The sequence below is a fragment of the Canis aureus genome, chromosome 6 (assembly GCF_053574225.1).
Source record: "Canis aureus isolate CA01 chromosome 6, VMU_Caureus_v.1.0, whole genome shotgun sequence".
NCBI lineage: Eukaryota > Metazoa > Chordata > Mammalia > Carnivora > Canidae > Canis > Canis aureus.
In genome coordinates this window covers 58009167-58032135 of record NC_135616.1, presented here as the reverse complement: position 1 = coordinate 58032135, position 22969 = coordinate 58009167, and the positions used below count along the sequence as shown (strand labels likewise).

At 37.8% G+C, this 22969-nt stretch overlaps 1 long non-coding RNA gene and 2 pseudogenes across 2 annotated transcripts in view; 2 read left to right on the top strand and 1 right to left on the bottom strand.

Annotated features, from left to right (window-relative positions):
* Positions 1 to 22969, bottom strand: part of LOC144316187 (uncharacterized) — a 118532-nt gene that overhangs the window by 35081 nt on the left and 60482 nt on the right. The gene's annotated exons all lie outside the window — the stretch shown is intronic.
* On the top strand, positions 7736 to 9526 carry LOC144316186 (T-complex protein 1 subunit zeta pseudogene; annotated as a pseudogene).
* On the top strand, positions 14740 to 15073 carry LOC144315223 (small nuclear ribonucleoprotein Sm D2 pseudogene; annotated as a pseudogene).

Here is a 22969-nt window from a genome sequence, read left to right as displayed (position 1 = left end):
TTGAAATGCATCCTCTTCCTCTTCCTGCTCTGCCAGCAAGAAGAGGACAGTTCTATATCAGAAGATGTAGCATGTAAATGAGAAAGGAGTACTTGTATGGTTTCTATAGGTCTTTCAGGGAAGAACTCGGAGAGGCAAAATAGCTCACAGAGTTCACCTTTCTCCTTTTAGAAATGAGGAAGTTGATTGAGGTCAGAGTCAGGGAGTTTGTGGAATGAAGGACTGGCCAACTGCATCAAGATAACATGGCTGATTCACAGAAGAGCTAGGAGTGGAACTCAGATCTTCCAACTTGTAAGGATATTTTGCTGTAATTCTTCTCTCAAAACCTAGGTTGTGTTTTCCCTTTCATTAAATGTTTCATTAAGTAAGAAGTGGACGGAGAGAACCTGTGAGGGTAAAAGAGAAGAGGCAGATCTTCCCTTTAAAACAGCTGAAGAATTGAGGAAACATTTTGTTGCTGGTAATTGAGGGAAAAAAGGGCAGGGGATGGGTAAGAAAAAATAAGAACACAACATTTTATTTAAAAATTTAGAAAAATATAAGCAAACAATAAGAATTTATCCAACAAGCTACAGAATATGAGGGAAAAACTAAGAATATGCACAATTTGTAGAAGGATGGAGTATGCCTAAATTTTGAAGTTGTGACAACTTCACCTTTTAAAGAAAAGATTTTAATTTTTAAATTTTAGACCTAAATCGTAATTTCTTTATGTTTTATGTTTCATATGTCATAAAAACATTTTTATCTCAAGGTTGTGAAGATGTTACTCCTGTTTTTTTCTGGAAGTTTTATAGTTTTCTCTCTTATATTAAGTTCTGTGATCTATTTCAAACACATCAATATTTATTATATAAAGTAAGAGTAAATGCTGACTTAGCTCCATGTGAATATTAGTTCCAGAACAATTTATTTATTTATTTATTTATTTATTTATTTATTTATTTATTTATTTATTGTAATAATAAATTTATTTTTTATTGGTGTTCAATTTGCCAACATACAGAATAACACCCAGTGCTCACCCAATGAAGTGTCCCCCTCATTGCCCACCACCCAGTCATCCCCACCCCATGCCCTCCTCACCTTCCAGCACCCCTAGTTCATTTCCCAGAGTTAGGAGTATTCCATGTTCTGTCTCCCTTTCTGATATTTCCTACCCATTTCTTCTCCCTTCCCTTCTATTCCCTTTCAGTATTATTTATATTCCCTGAATGAATGAGACCATATAAATTTGTCCTTCTCCGATTGACTTATTTCACTCAGCATAATACCCTTCAGTTCCATCCAGGTCGAAGCAAATGATGGGTATTTGTCATTTCTAATGGCTGAGTAATATTGCATTGTATACATAAACCACATCTTCTTTATCCATTCATCTTTCGATGGACACCGAGGCTCCTTCCACAATTTGGCTATTGTGGACATTGCCGCTATAAACATCGGGGTGCAGGTGTCCCAGCGTTTCATTGCATCTGTATCTTTGGGGTAAATCTCCAGCTGTGCAACTGCTGGGTCGTAGGGCAGGTCTATTTTTAACTCTTTGAGGAACCTCCACACAGTTTTCCAGAGGGGCTGCACCAGTTCACATTCCCACCAACAGTGCAATTGGGTTCCCTTTTCTCCACATCCTCTCCAACATTTGTGGTTTCCTGCCTTGTTAATTTTCCCCATTCTCACTGGTGTGAGGTGGTATCTCATTGTGGTTTTGATTTGTATTTCCCTGATGGCAAGTGATGCGGAGCATTTCCTCATGTGCTTGTTGGCCATGTCTATGTCTTCCTCTGTGAGATTTCTGTTCATGTCTTTTGCCCATTTCTTGATTGGATTGTTGGTTTCTTGGGTGTTGAGTTTAATAAGTTCTTTTTTTTTAGGATAGAATTTTTTTTAAATAATAAATTTATTTTTTATTGGTGTTCAATTTGCCAACATACAGAATAACACCCAGTGCTCATCCTGTCAAGTGCCCCCCTCAGTGCCCATCACCCATTCATCCCACGCCCCCCGCCCTCCTCCCCTTCCACCACCCCTAGTTCATTTCCCAGAGTTAGGCAAATGACGTATCAGATAAAGGACTAGTTTCCAAGATCTATAAAGAACTTATTAAACTCAACACCAAAGAAACAAACAATCCAATCATGAAATGGGCAAAAGACATGAACAGAAATCTCACAGAGGAAGACAAAGACATGGCCAACAGAACAATTTATTTAAAAGATCATTCTTTCACCCACTGAATTTCCTTGGTTCCTTTGTCAAAATCCATTGACTATCTATGAGATGGATCTTTATCTGGACTCTGTTTCATGAACTATCCTTACATGAATACCACACTGTCTTGAATTCTGTAGTTGTATAGTAACAATTGAAATTAGATCATGTAAATCATTTCCTACTTTGTTTTATTTTTTCAAATAGTTTTTGGCTATTCTAAGCCCTTTACATTTCCATATAAATTGTATAAGGACTGTATCAATGTATACAGAAGAGAAAAACCATGATTGGGATTGCACTGAATCTACAGAAGAAAGTAGGGGAGATGTGATTTACAAACTCGAAGACTTCTTAAGCATGATATACCTCTCAATTTATTCTTTAATTTCTCTCATCAATGCTTTGTAGTTTTCATTGTACAAGTATTTTGCTAAATTATTCTTAAGTATTTTATGATTTCATGGTTTTTTGTTGCTATGGTAGTGGTATTGATTTTGATTCTATTTTTCCAATTATTTGTAGCTAGTATGGATAAACACAGCTGATTTTGTTATCAAGTTTATATCCTGCGACCTTGCTGAATTTACTTATTTTTTCTAATAACTTTTTCAGATTACTTAAGCTTTCTATAATACCATTATAATGATTTGCTAAGTCTATTATAACAAATACTGGGTGGCTTAAACAACAGAAATTTGTTTCTCACAGTGTTGGAGATTAAGGTGTCAGCAAATTTGTTTTCTTCCAGGGACTCTCTTCTTGGTTTAGAAATGGCATCTTTCTGCTATGTCTTTGTATGGTGTTTTCTTTGTGTATGCAAGCTCCCAGTATCTCTGTGTCCAAATTTCCTCCTCTTAAAGGACACCGGTCAGATTGGAGTGGGGTCTACTTTAATGGTCTCATTTTAACCTAATCACTTTTTAAGACCCTATCTCCAAATACAGTCACATTCTGAGGTGCTGGGAGTGAGGGCTTCAACACACGAATTTTGAGGGACATAGCCCATAACAACTATCAGGTTATCCACAAACAAAAATATTTTCTTCCTCCAGCCCATAACATCCATCAGGTTATCCACAAATAAAAACATTTTCTTCCTCCTTTCTAAATAAATGTATGCTTTCTATTTCTTTTTCCTGCCTTATTGTACCAGCTAGGACCATCAATAACATGTTAGATAGAAGTGGTGAGAACAAACTTCCTTGCCTTGTTCACAATCTTAGGTGGAAAAGTACTCAGTTGCTCCCCAATTAAGTATAATGTTTGCTGCAGTCTTTTGTAAATGTCCCATTAAGTCAAGTTAAGAAAATGTACTTCTTTGTTAGGGATTGCATTTTTTTTTCAATTGCTTTTTCTGTATCATAACCCTGGTGACATATCTTTTCTGAAATCTACTTTTTCTGATATTAATATAGCATTTGGAGCTTTCATTTGATTAGTGTCTGTATGGTATATCTTTTTCCATCCTTTTACATTTAATCTATTTTTGACTTTATATGTAATGTAGATTTTTTGTAGACAACATAAAAAGAACAAGAACAATTAGCTCTTGCTGTTTTATCCATTTTGACAATGTCAGCCTTTGAACTGAAGTGTTTAATGTTCACATCCAGTATGATTGTTGATATGTTTAGGCTTTAATTGACTATGTTGATAGTGTTTTCTTTTTGCCCCAATGATTCTTTTTTCCCCTATTGTTCTCCCTTCTTTTGGATTAAATATCTTTTCTGATTAGATTTTAACACTATTATTGGCTTATTAGTTCTACTTTTATGCTTTTTAGTTTTTGGTTTGTGCATATGCACATGTGCTTCCTCTTGGGTTTAAAACATACATTTTTTAACTTATCACAGTCTATATCTTAAAATGCTATTACACCCCTTATGCCAGTATGCTTCCATTTCCTCCTTCACATTCTTTGTGCTTTTATATATTTTACTTCTGCACATATTATAAACCTCAAAATGTAATATTGTTTTTCGTTTACTTGATTATCCTTTTTTCCTTTTTTTAAGTTTTTATTTAAATTCCAGTTAGTTAACATACAGTGTAATATTAGTTTCAGGTGTACAATGTAGTGAGTCAACACTTCTTACAATACCCAGTGCTCATCTCAGCAAGTGTACTCCTAATCCTCATCACCTATTTCACCCATCCTCCCACCCACCTCCCCTCTGGTGACCATTAGTTTGTTCTCTATAGTTAAGAGTCTGGTTTGTGGTCTGCCTCTTTCTTTTTTTCCCCATGATTGTTTACACCAGCATTATCAAAAACAGCCAAATTACGGAAAGAGCCCAAACGTCCATCGACTGATGAATGGACATAGATGTGGTATATATGTATAACACACACACACACACTGGAATATTATTCAGCTATGAAAAAGAATGAAATCTTGCCATTTGCAATGCCATGGATGGAGCTAGAGTATTATGCTAAGCAAAAGAAGTCAGAGAAAGACAAATACCCAATGATTTTACTCATGTATGGAATTTAAGAAAAAAACAAACAACCATAGTTGATTATCTTTTGAAGAAATTTTAAATTAAAAATATCTGCAAACTTACCCATATATTTGCAATTTGCAGGCATCTTTATTTCTGTATATAGTTCTAAATTTCTGCTTCAAGAATGTCTTTTTAACATTCCTTGCAGTTCAGTTCTTCTGGATACAGTTGTTTTAACTTTTGTTTGTCTAAGGAGTTATTATTTCACCTCCATTTTTGAGTATTTCCATTCTAATTTGACAGGTACTTTTGTTTGCTTGCTTTTCTTGTTCTGTTTTTGGTTTTGGTTTTGGTTTTGGTTTTGATTTCAGCACTTTCAAGATGCTGTTCCATTATCTTCTTGTTTGCACAGTTTCAGATGAGAAAATTGTGGTAATTCTTATCTTCATTCCTCTATCCATAGCATGTTATTTTTCCCCACCACCTGCTTTTTAAGATTTTCTTTTTATCACTGGTTTTTACCAATTTGGTTATGTATGTGTCTTAAGGTGGTTTTCTTTGTGTTCAGCATGCATGAAATTCCTTAAGCTTTACAGATCAGTGGGTTTACAGTTTTCAACAAATTTAGAGTATTTCAAGACATTATTTATTTAAATATGTTTCTGTCCTTTATCCTTCTGGAACACCAGTTACATACATGCTAGACTACTTGAATTTTTTTCCAAAATTACTGAAGCTCTGCTTATTTTTGGTTTTCTTTATCTATATGCTTAATTTTGGACAGTTTTTATTTTTATGTTTTCAACTCACTAATTTTGTCCTTCTGCAATGTCTAATCCGCTCTGAATTCTACCAAGTGATTTTTCATTGCAGATGTTTTGTTTTTTAAAACTAAAGTTTCTTTCTCTATATACTTATTTTTCTCAACATTATGTTCATATTTTTAACTACTATGTATATGGTTAATAGTTATTTGAATATGCTTACTTATTAATTCAATCATCTCTGTCATTTCTGGTATGTTTCTTTCAACTTATTTTTTTACTGAGTATGGATCATACTTTCCTGTTTTCAAATGACTATACTGAACTTTGTTGTTTTTATGTTGTTGAATGCTGGATTTTGTGGTCTTCCTTTAAAGAGTGTACTTTGTTCTGTCAGAGTTACATTACCTAAAGATCCACTGGATCTTTTGATGATTGTTTTTAAGCTTTGCAAAGTGGATCTTGAATAGTCTTTTAGCCCCACTATTAAGGCATGACCCCTTTGAGGTCTCCACCAAATGGCCCAAGTTTTCAACAAGGACTCTCTGATCTGGCTCTTCAGATTATGAGTATCTTCCAGCCTAGCTTTTGGGAGCATTTCTCCCTATATTTGCAGAGTGAAATCTTCAAAAACAGACCCAAGGGAATCCCTATGAAAATTTTGAAACTGCCTGTGCAATCACCCTCCTTTCCAATAATCTGTCCTGATAGCTCCAGTGACCTCAGCCTTCCAGATCTCTAGTATCTGTCTCTGCAATTCAGCAATTCTGCAATTCTCTGTTTGGGATCCCCCTCTTAGAATCAGGGTGAAGAAAAGGCCTCCAGGCATAAAGTTGGGCAATCTTAGGTCCACCTCATTTGTTTCTCTACTTTCAGAAAACACAGTCCTATGATACCTGTTTTCCAATATCCAAAACAGGTGCCTATGTATACTTCCCATTTTTTAAGTTATTTATGGGGGAAAGGGAAGTCTGGACCCAATGACTCCATCATAGCCAAAAGCAGGCATTTGTTCCCAGTATGTTTTTGTTTGTTTTTAAAGCACAAAAATATTGATTACTTACATCTGGGGACAAAATAGCCTAAGAGTGGTTGAAATAGAATGAAAACATAATAAAATGAATAAATAGAATGAAAATGTTATATGTGTCAATGAGTATTATGTTATATCCTTAATTAGTGGGTTTTTTGGTCATTTGATTTAATGAACTGCGGAGGAAGGAATTAGGAAAGACAGGGTCATTGGAAAGCCATTTTACAATCATAAGGACTATTTTACTACAAATTTTCACATTCTCTGACTGTTCCTTGGGTTGCTCCCTGTATCAGGGAGAATAAGTTAGGTCATTCTGTCGTCCAAGTGACCTACCATTAGCAGTTACTTAAGATAATAGTTTTATTTCTCACTCGTGCTATCCACCCATTCTGGATAGATTATAGGTTACAGCTCTGGCCCCTGTCACCTTCATTCCATAACCTAGCAGAAGGAGTGACATCCATCTAAGATATAAACAACTTTTATGGAAGAAGGAAAAGATACATAGCACCTTACAACTTCTGCCTTGAACTGTCACATTTCTGACACTGCATTGGCCAAAGCAAATCACATGGCCATCCATTACTTCAACAAGCCATGGATAGAAAATCCTTCAACAGGGAAGGCACCATAGGGAAAAATTAAGATATTTTATGAATATTAATACAATCGACCATATTCCTATACACACCATCTTTGTCTTGGATTAGCTCCTAGAAAATAGCCAGACAGCATCAGGAAACATAGTTAAGCATTTAAATGTGGCTTCCATCCTGGAAATGCACAAAGTCTAGGCTTAAATGAGCTATTAAAAGACTAGAGGGATTCTATATCTGCTGATATGTCAAGATCTCCAAACTATATTAAGTGAACAAAAATAAGAAACAAGCCAGTGTTTATTATATAGATTCATTTGTGTAAAGAGGAGCACATATTTATATATCTGCATGTGTACATATGCATGAAAACATCCTAAAAGAATGCACAGGAAACAGATACTTCTAGAGTAATATGCAGGAAAATGTTTCTCTAGAACAGAACATAGGAGTCTAGACTAGGAGAGCTATTCCTATGACCTACCCTTTTGTACCACTTAAAGTTTTTCAGTGTATTTATTATTTCCCTAATGACATCTTAAAAATTCCCTCCTTCGTGTAATCTGAAGATTTCATCAACCAATTTCCCCAGCAATGTTTCAGAGCATCACAAAAGGTAAATGCAGAATGACCATAACAGAAATCAGAGATCAAAAATTAACTCTCACTGGCCGAGCCAGCTGCGGGCCCTCAGCACGCCGTGCCTCCTCTTCTGCTGGTCAGCTATGGCGGCCGTGAAGACCCTGAACCCCAAGGCCGAGGTGGCCTGCGCCCAGGCGGCGCTGGCGGTCAACATCAGCGCGGCCCGGGGGCTGCAGGCCGTGCTGAGGACCAACTTGGGGCCTAAGGGCACCATGAAGATGCTCGTGTCTGGTGCTGGAGACATCAAGCTTACTAAAGATGGCAATGTGCTGCTTCATGAAATGCAAATTCAACACCCAACAGCCTCCCTAATAGCCAAAGTAGCAGCAGCCCAGGATGACATAACTGGTGATGGTACCACATCCAATGTCCTAATCATTGGAGAGCTACTGAAACAGGCGGATCTCTACATTTCTGAAGGTCTTCATCCCAGAATAATAACAGAAGGATTTGAAGCTGCAAAGGAAAAGGCACTTCAGTTTTTGGAACAAGTCAAAGTAAGCAAAGAAATGGACAAGGAAACACTTATAGATGTGGCCAGAACATCTCTACGTACAAAAGTGCATGCTGAACTTGCTGATGTCTTAACAGAGGCTGTAGTGGACTCGATTTTGGCCATTAAAAAAACAGATGAACCTATTGATCTCTTCATGGTTGAAATCATGGAGATGAAATATAAATCTGAAACTGATACAAGCTTAATCAGAGGTCTTGTTTTGGACCATGGGGCACGGCATCCTGATATGAAAAAAAGAGTAGAAGATGCATACATCCTCACATGCAATGTGTCGTTAGAGTATGAAAAAACAGAAGTGAATTCTGGGTTTTTTTTACAAGAGTGCAGAAGAGAGAGAGAAACTCGTAAAAGCTGAAAGAAAATTCATTGAAGATAGAGTTAAAAAAATAATAGAACTGAAAAAGAAAGTCTGTGGTGATTCAGATAAAGGATTTGTTGTTATTAATCAAAAGGGAATCGACCCCTTTTCCTTAGATGCTCTTGCGAAAGAAGGCATAGCAGCTCTACGTAGAGCTAAAAGGAGAAATATGGAAAGGCTGACTCTTGCTTGTGGTGGAGTAGCTCTAAATTCTTTCGATGACCTAAATCCTGATTGTTTGGGACATGCAGGACTTGTCTATGAGTATACATTGGGAGAAGAGAAATTCACTTTCATTAAGAAGTGTAACAATCCTCACTCGGTCACATTATTGATCAAAGGACCAAATAAGCACACACTCACTCAAATCAAAGATGCAATAAGAGATGGCTTGAGGGCTGTTAAAAATGCTATTGATGATGGCTGTGTAGTTCCGGGTGCGGGTGCAGTGGAAGTGGCAATGGCAGAAGCCTTGATTAAATATAAGCCCAGTGTAAAGGGGAGGGCCCATCTGGGAGTTCAAGCATTTGCTGATGCATTGCTCATTATTCCCAAGGTTCTTGCTCAGAACTCTGGTTTTGACCTTCAGGAAACACTAGTTAAAGTTCAAGCAGAACATTCAGAATCAGGTCAACTTGTGGGTGTGGACTTGAACACAGGTGAGCCAATGGTAGCCGCCGAAGTAGGCATATGGGATAACTATTGTGTAAAGAAACAGCTTCTTCACTCTTGCACTGTGATTGCCACCAACATCCTCCTGGTTGACGAGATCATGCGAGCTGGAATGTCTTCTCTGAAAGGTTGAATTTGAAGCTTCCTTTGTGTCATCTGAATCATGAAGACTACAGAGAGACCTTAAGGATATAGCTATGGAATTTTTGTCCAAGCTTCAAATAATTTTAAAAAGCATTTTCTTTCCCCATATTAAAAGAGAATATTGATACTTAAATTCTGAAGTTCTGAAATTAAAATTACAGTATTTTTTTTAATTGCACTGCAGTGTACACACATTAAGTAGGCTATTTATACCCAGTGAACCAGATGTTTTGCTTTAGCTTCAGTGATGTAAAAGTACCATGTTAAATAAGTATGTTATCTACCTTGTTATTAAATGTTCCTTGAAAAAAAAAAATTAACTCTCACTGCTTCACAATTTCCAGAAATCGGCCTAATGAAAAGAGGAAAATCTGACATGAAACTTTCGAGTTACCTCCTGAAACTGATACTGTAGGTTTTCAGCCCACGTAGATGAGAGAGATTTAGTTTATGATCCTTAAAAAATCAAATCAAATAAGTTTAATGCTTATTTGTGCAACTTCTTTCTTCCCATGTTTTTCTACCTCAAAAACTGCCACTGTCAAGCTACTCTAGCTCCTACTCTGAAAAGGCTTTCTACAGCATTTGCCTCCTGAGCATGGATATAACATTCCAGAATGCCTGTGCCTAAACCTTACAGTGAACAGACACTACTTCTGCAAGACTTCCTCACTTCATACTATTGGAATAGTGGCCCCTTTACTCAAGAACAAGGTCAACTCCATGCTGGAATAATGAACATATTGACTAAGAAGCTTTTGTTCTTATTGTGAGAGGAAGTTATATTTTAAATTTTTTTACAATACTAACTAAGCATCTCTTGAAATCCTTCTTTCTATATTCACATGGGGAAGAGAAGAATAACCACCAAAGATGCCTATGTCCTAGCCCTTGGATGTGTGAAAATGTCACGTTACATGACAAATTATGGAAACAAATTATACTAAGCTATTTTAAGGCTCTAAGTGGAAGTAAAGTTGCTAATCAGCTGTCCTTAAAATAGGGAGATTACACTGGATTATCCAGGTGGGCCCAATGTAATGAAAAAGTTCTCAAAGTAGAAGTGGAAAATAGAAGAGGAGTTAGTTTCAGAGTGACTTGATGTGAGAAAGACCCGACTGGCCATTGCTAGCTTTGAAAATGGAAGAGGACTACAAGCCAAGGCATGTGAGCAGCCTCTAGAAACTAGAAAAGATGAGGAAATGGATTCCCCCATAGAGCTTCTTGAAGAAATGTACCCTGCTAACACCTTGATTTTAGACCAGTATAGCTCTATGAGACCTGTATCAGACTTCTAACCTACAGAACTGTAAGGTAATAAATGTGTATTATCTAGTCACTAAGTTTGTGGTAATTTGTTGTAGCAACAATAGTAAACTAATAAAATATGTTTATTCCATAGTGTTTAATGATATAGAGCATGAGGGTCTCATACTCAGGACATAAACCAGTTTTATTGACAAGCCTGGAAAAGAAACCTGAGATGCAGACTCCACAGACATGATCAAGTCAAATCACTTTTTCTCAGAGCAAATGAATGTTAAAAATCCTCTTAATAATGAAGCACACAATTAACATCAGAAGATCAAAGAATGGATCATGCTTCAATTGGATGTGAAATAAGTTGCATGTAAGAAAAACAACCTAATCATGCCTGCATGCACAACCCTTCCACAGGACTTTTCTACCTTTTATCTGGTGAGACTGCACTGTTGTCCTAGTACTTTCTTTACCCTCCCTACGTGAAACATAACTAGGGATTTTTTTCCCCTGAAAGGCTGACCAGATGCAATACCTATTTCACCAAGGGTGAAACAGGGCAGAGGAAGAGACTATTAAGAATAACACACACACAACATTATTTAGCATGACTCAACAACAAAAAATTTTTCCAAGAAAAAAATGTATCAATAATTGATCATATTAATTGTATCAAGCATTTCAGGGAAAGAGTATGTGCATAAGAATGGCTGAGAATACAACTTATCCAACTCTATCCTTATAACTGTGTGATAGTTGCTTGTACTATATCAAATACCACTTTCATTAATATCATTTAAATGTAAAGGAATATGGACAAGAACCTTGTCTGAGGTGTCATCACTTTGTCCTAATTCTCTCAAACCATTCTTCTGAAAGAATGGTGCAGACAGCAAGCATGTCTTGAATTAGATGTTGGAAGAAAAGTGGATAATAAAACTTGCACTTTTTTTGTTGTTGCTTAATAGGTCATCCCTACATTTAACAGTAAGTGTTAGTCCTGCTTATTTTTTAAAATAGTACATCCAGACTTAAAAGAGGACTTACACCAGAAGTTATTCGTTATGTTAGTCTATGTTCATCATTTTTTTCACTCAGTTATTCCACAAAAGATTGTCTTTTATTAGCAACTGTGAAGCTGCACCACATGCATTACATTTATAAATGAGATGTTGGTGTCACTATCACAAAAGGTTCAGAGGGAAGCTGAAGAGTATGGTATTACCATGGTGACCTGCTGTCATGGTGAGCTCCCCAGGGCCAATGGGCCACAGAAAAACCATTAGGAAGCTCTCCTTCAGAGACATGTTGTTGTTTCTTACTTAATCACTTAAAGAATGATCAGAGCCACAAAGTCAAGGAAGCAATCACTCTTCTCTATTACAAAGAATGAAATGGGAGTCTCTGGGCTCCTCTACAACCATTTGTATGTAACCTTGAGAAAGGCTTCCCCATGTCTGGTTGGAAAATTACATTAGCAAGAGAGAAAAGGTTTTATAAATGCCAAGGGGTACAGTAGCTCATTATTAGCTCATTTGCTCCCTTTTAAGTTCCTGTAGTTTTCTGTTTCATCCATTTGGAAAGACAGGAGGATATGATTGGGCGGTTAGAGAAGAGTGGCCTGAGGGACTGAGATGTCTCTTCCTTAAAAAACAGGGCAGCTTCACACAGAAGAATTCTGTAGCAATAACAGATTTTCTTACAAAGCTCTGTCACTCCTTGTTTGTTTGTAATTGCCATTCATACTAAAAGAAACAAATAAGGGGATCACTAAAAATATGGGAAGATATTTGTTAGAAGCCACATTAAAACTATCTTTTAAAAAAAAAATAAAAAAATAAAATAAAATAAAACTATCTTTTAAGAGATAATAAAATTGTGAGGAAAGACTTTTCCATTAACTCTGGGAATTTGCTTTGCTGCTACTACTTCTGTGCTTTTAGCTTTTGGATTCAGTTTTATCAGTCAGTATGTATTTATTTCCTTTATATTTTATAATATATGTATGCATGTTGTCTGAGGCATCAAACATTTTATGAATAACATTTGGAAATGAGTACGGTTGACAATAGCCAGTTAATGCTAGCCTAGCAGCCTTCCAAGTACTAATATACTATAATATAAAACCAATTTGTTCAGACTATTAGCAAAGTAAAGCACGTATTCGTCAATTTTTTAAGTGAGCTGCTACAGGATGATTTCTCAAGGGCATTAGCCAACTAATATTGCTGACGTCAACAGTAACCATGGTTTAAATTTATGCTATCATGAACATAGGTTAAGGGAAATTGGTATTGAGTCATTATCAAAAGTTAACCCCAGCAAGAACTGGTTATATTTGATTTATTGCATGGCTACAGAATGTACCTTTAATCTGAGCCAGAAATTTTCCAAATTCATGTTGCTGGTCAAAAGAAGTCTGAGACAAATAGACATAAATTGCGATTACTAATGTAAGAGAGTATAAAGCTCATTAATCAGACATGAACTAAGTCAAGTGGTTATGTCTATATGAACACATATTTAGAGGTATACATTTTCTTTAAAAATCAACTTATGAAAGAAAAAGTCAACTTATGGTGAAAAAAGTTTTGGAAATAAAGTATATAAGGAAACTGAATTTTTTTCTTTTTGTCTCTTTTCATATCTAAAAGCATTTTTTCTTTTGTTTAGGAATGTAAAACTATAGTATATTTAATTTGGTTGTCCCTAATATCATTTTCTTCTTATTTCTGAAACATTATTACCTAGAAATGAAAAAACACATAGGAAATTTTTCTAATGGGGAAGAGGTTGGGGGGGGGAAAAATCTGGTAAATTATCCAATTTTTACTAAGCTAACAAAACCTCACAACTTTCTGCATATATATCATATATATATATATATATATATATATATATATATATATATATATTTCTAAATTTGAAATTTTTCCAAGGTGTCACTTTTCCTTTGACTCAAGTACATTTATCCATGTGTATCTAAACACATACTCGTTTATCTTAGGATTTTTTCCAATTAAATTGCAAAGTGGCAAACATTTCAAACCTAGAGCAGGGTGTTCTCATTTATTATTGAAAGAACATGGTGATCTCCAAATACATCCATACATACACAGAGAGAGACACATCATGGACTCAGACCCAGGGAAAGGTTGCAAGTATTTGCTCAGTTACCATGAGCTAGGAGAGGGTCAGTAACTTACTTAGGGACTCAAAAGGTTATCATCCACAAAATAAATTAAAGCATAGGCTGACTGACTATCCAGGAAGGATAGATTGTGACAAGGCCAATGTTAGGCACGTCTCCTCTTTGCAGTGGGTCTTTGCAGCCTCAGAACTCCTTTTTGTGAAGAGAGAGGGCAGCAGTAGGAAAGAGAACTGATGGAAAGGGCTGCCCACGATTGTCCTCGCTCTCCAGATGGAAGCAAGCTCTGGGCTACAAGCCAAATCTGAGGGATCACAAACACTCCACAAAACTAGAGATCAGAACATTCAAAACCATCCTGTCCTTTCAACACAACTCTACATCTCCTAGCCTAAGGATAAGCTCAAAACCACTAGCCTAAAATGTGTATGTCTTGCAGAGTTTTGTAGTCCTCAGAATAAGTCTGAGGCAGAATGCTGAATATGCAAAGATTAAGTTCTGATCTATTCTGGGATCATGGCATGTCTAACCATATACTCTGATATTGTAATCAATTAAATTGAACCATTACTTACTATTAATTTACGATTCTTTAAATACAAGGATTAATAAGGCAAAATAGAAGTTGATTTAGTACATAATTATTTCCCCAAAATGCGTGGTCCCAAAGTGATTGCTGTGAACTAGAAATTACAAGAAATCCATGGTCAACCCTAGCAAGAAACCAGTTTCTCATTCAGCCAAGCAGTCATTTGTTCATTCATGGAGTCATATTACCTGTGAGTTACCTAATATGCCAGAGAAGATTTTCTAGGTTGGTTGCCAGCCAGAGAAAGGTAATTTAAATTAGTCTAAGACTCTTCAGAGGCAGAAACAACACAGAGGAGACACAAGTGACCTGAAAGCACAGCCACCATCACCATGAGCATACCAACAAGCCCAAGAGTGAGATGACCCTGGAGGAGCTGCAAAAGTGGGAGGAGGAGGAGTTTAACACTAGTCCATTCTCTGTGCTCACACATCAGTCAGGAACTACGCCTAAGGGCTTATCCACTGTGGCAATAACAAGGAGCTCCTGAACTGTGTGAAGGCCATTGACAAGCACTGTGACACAGTGCTGGAAAATGTGAAGGAGATGTAGACCAAGATCCCCAAGAAAGCAAACGTAAGAAGTCCAAGCCAGTCAACAAGGACAACTACATCTCCGATATGTTCCTTTGAAGAGACCTAGTCATCGCAGTCCTGCAGAACCCACTCATTGATGGCAAGTAGGGGCCTCCACCCCACTGTCAGAAATCACTCCACCATCCTGCAAAGGCCTGTCCTTAATGATGGCAATATTCAGTCCTATGTTTTTCTTTATAAATACACAAATAAAGTTTTGAAGAAAGAAAAGATGGAAGGAAATGGAAAAGGGAGGAAGACAGTGACAGAGAGAGGGAAAGAAGGAAAAAGAATAAAAACCAGAATGTGGAAAGGACAGCCTCAGAGGTGCCTGGTACCAGGGACTTTAGTGATGCTTCCTGGTATTTCTTCTTGTGATTCTCTATGCTTTTCTCTGTGTTCTGGTTTCTTTCTGACCATTTCCAACAAGCATGAAAGCTGCCCACTTGTAGCTTTAGACCTACATCCTTACAATCTGAGAAACCAAAATCTCAAGCTCTGGTTAGAAAATCCCAGGAAAAATCTTGTCCTGGCTTGTAATAGGTGCTCTTCCTGGGAAGAATCTCTGTGGTCAAAGTCTCATATGCAGTTAGCAACTCCCAGAGTAGAACACGGCAAGGAGCAGATCAAAGAGAATAGAAGAATACTATTTTCAGGGGAAAAGAAGGATACTGTGCAAACAAAACAGAAAATGTCCACCCTTCTCACTCAACCTATAATATTTACCAGATTGTGAAGATACCTATAACTTGAGAATTGGAAAGGATAATGGAAGTCCATGGTTCCAGCTTCCCAGCACTGTGTTCAGTTCAACGTTATGTAGGCAAGTATGTATGTATGTATGTATGTATGTATTTATTTATTTGAGAGAGAGAGAGAAAGAGAATGCATGAACAAGTGGGGTAGAGGAGGCAGAGGGAAAGAGAGACAGAGAGAGAGAGAGAATCCCAAGCAGATTCCAACACAGGACTCAATCTCACGATTCTAATATCATGACCTGAGCCAAAAGCAAGAGTCAGATGCTTAACCAATTGAGCCACCCAAGTGCCCCCTGGGTACCATGATTTAAAAGAGCACTGAACAAATTTAAGGAGTGTCAGGGGAGTGATGGCATTTGAAGCCCTACTTTACAAGATTTGGTTAAAGGAACTGAAACTTACTATCTTGCAAAAAAGGAGAACTAAAGAAATGCAGGGGGCAAAAGGCCATCTCTTTAATGCAGAGGAAGGAGCATATTTACTCTATGCTGCCTAATGCTAGGGGTCACAAATATACCTACAGAATTCAGAAAGGTAACATAAGGATATGAAACTAGCCAATATTTGAAAAACAGAACGTGATAATTAATGGCACATGACAGCCACAGGATGTGGAAATCTATAGGGAGTGGAGGGCTGTGGACAACTGCTGAACTTATGTTCCATCTAAAGGAAGCAGCCCCCTACTCAGGACCATATCACTGTTGCCCTGTAAGAATGTACATACAATAATGCAATATCTTTCTTTTTCAATAAGAGCCAGAAGACCTGATTTTTATGTAAAATCTTTTAGTGTCTTCAGTGTTGGCTCATTATTTTTGAAAACACCATGTGGACCAAACAAAATACAATGTTGAAATGGAGTCTCAGTTTGAAAAATATGCTCTAGAAGGTAAAACTAGAACTAGTGGATCAAAGTTCTTAAGAGTCAAGTATTTAGTCTTCTTAACCTACATACAGTTTAATAATAAGAACTCTTCAATCATGATGCAGTAGATGCTTTGTGAGCTCATAAGCACACACTAAATAGAAGCTGATGATCATTATTAAGGAATATTGTAGAAATGAATCCTGCACTAGGTGGTCAGACTAGCTCATAATTAAAAGTCTACAGATTGAAAATTTTTTTAAAGATTTATTTATTTATTCATTCAGAGAGAGTGAAGAGAGAAGCAGAGACACAGGCAGAGGGAGAAGCAGGCTCCATGCAGGAAGCCCATGTGGGACTTGATCCTGGGTCTCCAGGATCACACCCCAGGCTGCAGGCAGCGCTAAACTGCTGGGCCACCGGGGCTGCCCCCAGATTGAAGTTTTTGAAATAAGATCAGAAAATATTCTCTGAAAGAGAAGTAAAAGACAACATTTGAAGACTATATAATCTACTTTGTATTTAAACACATTGCTGAAAGAGACAGTGGAGAAAACCAACATAACACAATATTTCTAAGCATAGGCAAGAAAGACCACACTGAAGATACACATCCTGGCAATGGGATAGGATTTTAATGGACATATATCCAAATCTTTTTCTGTCTAGTTCCAAGAAGAGATGGAAGAAAAAAAGGCTTCCTGGACCTGACATGTTTTAGGATGTTTGGACTGAGGGAAATGTGGTTTTGGGGGTTAAGTGTTCTGAATTCTTGTCCTCAGTCTGTTACGAGTGAGTCATATGACCATGGACAAATAACATCCCCCACTCTCTGAACAACTTGAATGATTTGCCATCATTTCAAAATCAATATTGCTAAAATAGTACTCCCACTTTCTTTTTTCAAGCTCCCTTTCTTGATTTCCTCATGTCAAGGGAAGCAGCAAAATCTGACCTCTTCCTAGACTCCACTGCCTATCATTTGCCCACTATCACAAAGGGAGGTCTCTGAAATGATATCATGAGCAATTCAAGTTCCTGGTATAGTGGACAGGTAAGGAATTTCCACTTGAAACCAAAAACAATGAGGTGCCCAGAATAAGGAAGCAGGTCAACTGCTGAACCACAAGACTAATAAAATTATACTCTGGGCATTACAAAAACCAAATGAAATTTATTTGGATTCTGTAGTCCAGATAACTTCTAAGACAGGGCCCACCTTTTCCCATTTTTGCCTGTAGGATTTTGGACAAGGAAGAAGCTTCCATCTTTTGGTGGCAGTTATGTCCCTCACACCTCAATGTAAAGAATTATATGTCAAATCATAGGTATCTATTAAACCAATGACAACTTTAGATACATCTTTTTTTTTAAGATTTATATATTTTGGGATCCCTGGGTGGCGCAGCGGTTTGGCGCCTGCCTTTGGCCCAGGGCGCGATCCTGGAGACCCGGGATCGAATCCCACGTCGGGCTCCCGGTGCATGGAGCCTGCTTCTCCCTCTGCCTGTGTCTCTGCCTCTCTCTCTCTCTCTCTGTGTGACTATCATGAATAAATAAAATAAAAAATTAAAAAAAAAGATTTATATATTTTATGAGGGGATTGGGAGAGAGAGAATCCCAAGAAGACTCCCTGCTGAGCCCAACCCTGGGCTCCATCTTGCGACCCTGAGATCATGACCTGAGCTGAAACCAACACCCCAATGCTTAACCAACTGAGCCCCACAGGTGCCCCTTTAGATATATTATTAAGAGGGAAAAGCTGACCCTTATTAAAAATCAGTTATGAGACTCCTAACACTTCCGATGCATGGCCTAGATACATGTAATTATTTTTTAAAGTGACTACAGAAAAATTAATTGAAGGCGATAATCGTCAATGACACCTTAACATTTGTTTAAAAGTGGTACACATAAAATTTGTCTTCAAAATTTACTGCAAGGGCAGCCCGGGTAGCTCAGCGGTTTAGCGCTGCCTTCAGCCCACGGTGTGAATCTGGAGACCTGAGATCGAGTCCCATGTAGGGCTCCCTGCATGGAGCCTGCTTCTCCCTCTGCCAGTGTCTCTGCCTCTCTCTGTGTGTCTCTCATGAATAAATAAATAAAATCTTTAAAAAATATATTGCAAAATTCATTTCCCTTTTAACAAAGATGCCATGAGACTAAATTGCTTAGTCTGAGAGGTTATACTATTGCTCCTAGTATGTAGGAAAGCTAAAAAACAAAAAACAAACAAACAAAAAAACCCACACAACTTTTTCAGACAATTAAGGTCACACAAACAGTTGCTAACAAGCTCTTACTACTAAAACATTCCTGCTTTTCTCAGCAGAATTGCCCAGCTACCATATACATAACTTGACTAATAACTAATTAATAATACACAATGCCTGCATTTTAACTGAGAGGCAGTGTAGCAGAGTTAACAGCCTGACCTCTGGAGCCAGGCTCCCTGGATTGAAATCCCAGCTCCACCACCCACTAGCTGGTAAGCCTCTTAACTTCTGTATAGTAACCCCCTTTATAAAATAGTAAACCTACTAATAGGGCATGGTGAGAATTAAATAACTTAATATATATAAGACAATGTCCTACACATAGTTAGCGCTGGGTAACTGTGAGTTATTATTATCTCTTGCCTCATAGAATCCATGTGTCCTGTAAATATTCGCTAGGCTGCTTTCTCTGTCCCAGACACTGCACCAGGCACTGGAATATGTGGAGCATTTTAGCAGCAGGGGTTTCATTAGTGTAGGCAGTGCATTGTCAAGTACAAAAACTAAACAGTAAAGCGAAAGGAAGTGTAAGCCTCCTTCTATCTAATTACATGCACAAATAAGATAACTACACTAAGTATATTTCAGTGGGAAGTCACCCATAATCTGTTTGCAAAATTTGTTAGACAGTGACCACTCAGGTGGCTTTTGTCACATTTACGTTAAATTTGCATCTGGGTTAAATTTCTGTATTAAATGATGCTTCTAATTTGTGTTTTGGGTTAAGGCCCAGCTCCCAATGTGTAGACAGAGAGTTACGAATGAAGAGGTCGTGTTATCAGAAGGTGGGGGCAGGGGGCGGGGAGAAGGGGAATGGAGTTTGGATGTGAGTGTGGTGTGCCAGTTCTCATATGTCTATAGCCCAGGCCAAAATCTGCCCTCAGTTATGCATGCACAGCTTTCATTGACGTCAGTAAGAGCTGTGCTCATGTAACAGGAGGCAGAAATTTGGCTCTTTGATTTTAATAGAATTAAATGCCAAAAGTTTTGCTGATGCAGGTTGCAAATTTAAACCCCAAAGGGTCAGGAAAATGCAACAGAACATTGCTCTGTTGGCAATCTCATCTTTTGCACAGGCCATGTAATTAAGCAAGACCCGAATTTCTCAAGCCTAACTTGGAAGTCCCTGATACTATTGTGCCTATGAGTTGTGTGTGGCCTCCCATTGCAGTAAGACCTTTAAGTATGATTCCAAGATTTTGTCTGTGGCTTCAGATAAAAGGCTAATACATAGCCCAAATTCATTGTCAGTTGCAGGATTCCATTCCCGGTCTGGATTTTAACAATGCTGAAATCAGTTGGTGGTGCCGAATAGACTCCACTCTCCACCTTAGATGATTGGAGAATTATGTAATGAAATTTGGGGACTCAGCATTCTTAGAGTATTCAGTTTATGTTTCAGTCTAATTTATGTTCAGACGTATCCATAGCTTTGTCTTAATATTTGTGTGGTTTTTAAAATTTAATTTAATTTTATGCAGTGATGTTAACAATTGGATGTCCCAGACCTGAGCATCTGGTAGTAAGTTTCTGAGTGGTAAAACATAATTCAAGAGAAATATAAAGCCAGGCAAATAACAACAACAACAAAAAAAATCCTTTAACAAGAGTGGAGATGTTTTTGGGTCCTTTGACCAGCTACTCAGAGTTCTGTTTCCTGCTTTGAGTCCAGAGAAGCAGTCTTTCTCTTGGATGGATGTATGCCTAAGTGTGTCTCACATGCTCTGAGTTTAGCTGTGGATGACCTAGCAAAGACTTCTTGATCACTTACCACTTCTCATTCCCCCCTCTTCAGGGGAAGAGATTATATGAATGGTAAATCTGGGAACAACTACAGAATATACCTAAGCTCTCTCTTTGGGATTTTCCTGCCTGTAGAGAGCATGTATTCAGCTCTGCTCCCATGCTACAGATTTTGCCCCTGAGATGGAAGGCAGCATTACCTGTAACTGAGGATGAAGTCTTATATTCAGGAGATTGATATCCATGAACCTACCATACATAAACCACATTCTCAAACACCTTCAGAAGCAAGAGAGCTGCCATATTAACATTTTAATGAAAGGGCATTGGTGAACAAGCACCAAGAAGTTACTAGCTAATGTCTGAAAATGATCAACTAAAAACTAACAGACTAAGAGTATTACTTAGAAAAGGAGAAAATAAGAATTTGAAAGTGCCTGCCTTGAAAATCAGATTGGGAGGAGAAGTGACATGGGATAGGGCAAGAGGTCACTGTCCTCACTCTCCTTCAACATTAAACTTTGTTTTGACATGATTCCACACTTGTTATATTATGGAACAGTAATATATCAGAGTAGGAAATACTTCAATAGATCTTCCCCAGTGTTTTTCAAATTGAAAATCACAATTGGTTAGCATGTCATGAAGTCAATTTGTTGGATTGTAACCAACATTTTGAAATCAATGCAGTGCAATGAAATAAATGGAATCAATCAGAGAGCATTAGGATCTGGACCATAATATAAAACATATTTTTATTGTGGATTATAATTAAAAAATGGTTGAAATCTATTCAGATTTTCCAACTTCCTATGTAACCCTCAATGAGTATTCTTAACTATATATAATACCCATTTTCTAGACCAAGCCAAGCAGTTCTAAATGAGAGTATGCATGTGAAAATGTTTGGAAACCATAAAGTTAAAACCACATTGAAGGTATTGTTTTGTTTTTTGTTTTTTGTTTTTTTTAAGGTATTGTTTTGATTACACCACCACTACCACCACCACCATCATCATCATCATAATTGGTGAAATGTCCAATCTAGCTGACCTTCAATTTGTTACAGCACTTCAACATGAAAGCAGCCATAGCACCAATCCCAGCTTAAACCCACACTCTTCTAAGAGGCTACCAATGCCATGTAGGGTGTGGGCCAGAACCCCAGATCAGTCAGGGGTGCACTGGTAGCACATTCAGACTGCATGTAAGGGTCATGGTTATGACAGATCTTGGGGTTATACAAACTAGGATCTAAATTTAGCTCTGCCACTGATGAACAATACAACTTGAGATAAATTATTTAACTTCCCTGAGTTTCAGGATATCATCATGATTCTCGTCACCATCATTAAATCAATGACTTCTGTTTTATTTCTGGAAACATGCAGAAATGTTCTTCACTGTCACTGGAGAAACCGCAGTGCCAATGAAGAGACATACATGTTGCCTGAGCTGAGAGACAGCAGGGAAAGGAGGAGAGCAAGTTTAAGCCAGCTCTGCAGCCACCTAAGCATGACCTGTGCAAGGTGCCAGTAGATCCAGACTCTATCACCCATGCCATGTAAATACCACTGTCTTCTACTAGTTTTATAGGCATTTCTCATTCTCAAGTCTCACATTTTAGTATTTCCAATCCCATGCATTTGACCCACTGGCATTGTAATTCAGGATTCGTGTTTCATGTTCAAGAGCATCCTGTGCACATCCACCCACACACTTGCCCAAAGTCTGGGGTCTGCTACATTTGACAAGTGCTGGATGTAAGGGATGGAATACCTTGGTTCATGTTCTAGTTCTGCCACTTTCTCATAGAACCCTTGCTAATCATTTCATCTCTCTGATTGTACTTTCCTGCTTCAATGAGATCAGATGAAACCAAGCAGAAAATCAAAACTCGAAGTGTAGGGAGTAAAACTTTGGGAATATTTCCAATTCCCAAAACAGAATGATGTTAATGGAAGCAAAATACATGACCACTGTGACATTTTTATTTTAGAAATGTTTTTAGAGAGGGGCACCTTGGTGGCTAAGTGGTTGAGCATCTGCCTTTGGATCAGGTCATGATCCCGGGGTCCTGGGATTGAGTCCTGCTTCTCCCTTTACCTATGTCTCTGCCTCTCTCTGTGTGTCTCTCATGAATAAATAAATAAAATATTTTTAAAAAAAAAGTTTTAGGGGTGCCTGGGTGACTCAGTCAGTTAAGCATCTGTCTTGGGCTCAGGTCATGATCTCAGGGTCCTGGGAGCCAGTCCCGAGTCAGGCTCCCTGCTCAGTGGAGAGTGTTTCTCCCTCTTCTCCTGCCCCTACTCCCCCTTCCCATTTGTGCTCTCTTTCTCTTTATCTCTCTCAAATAAAT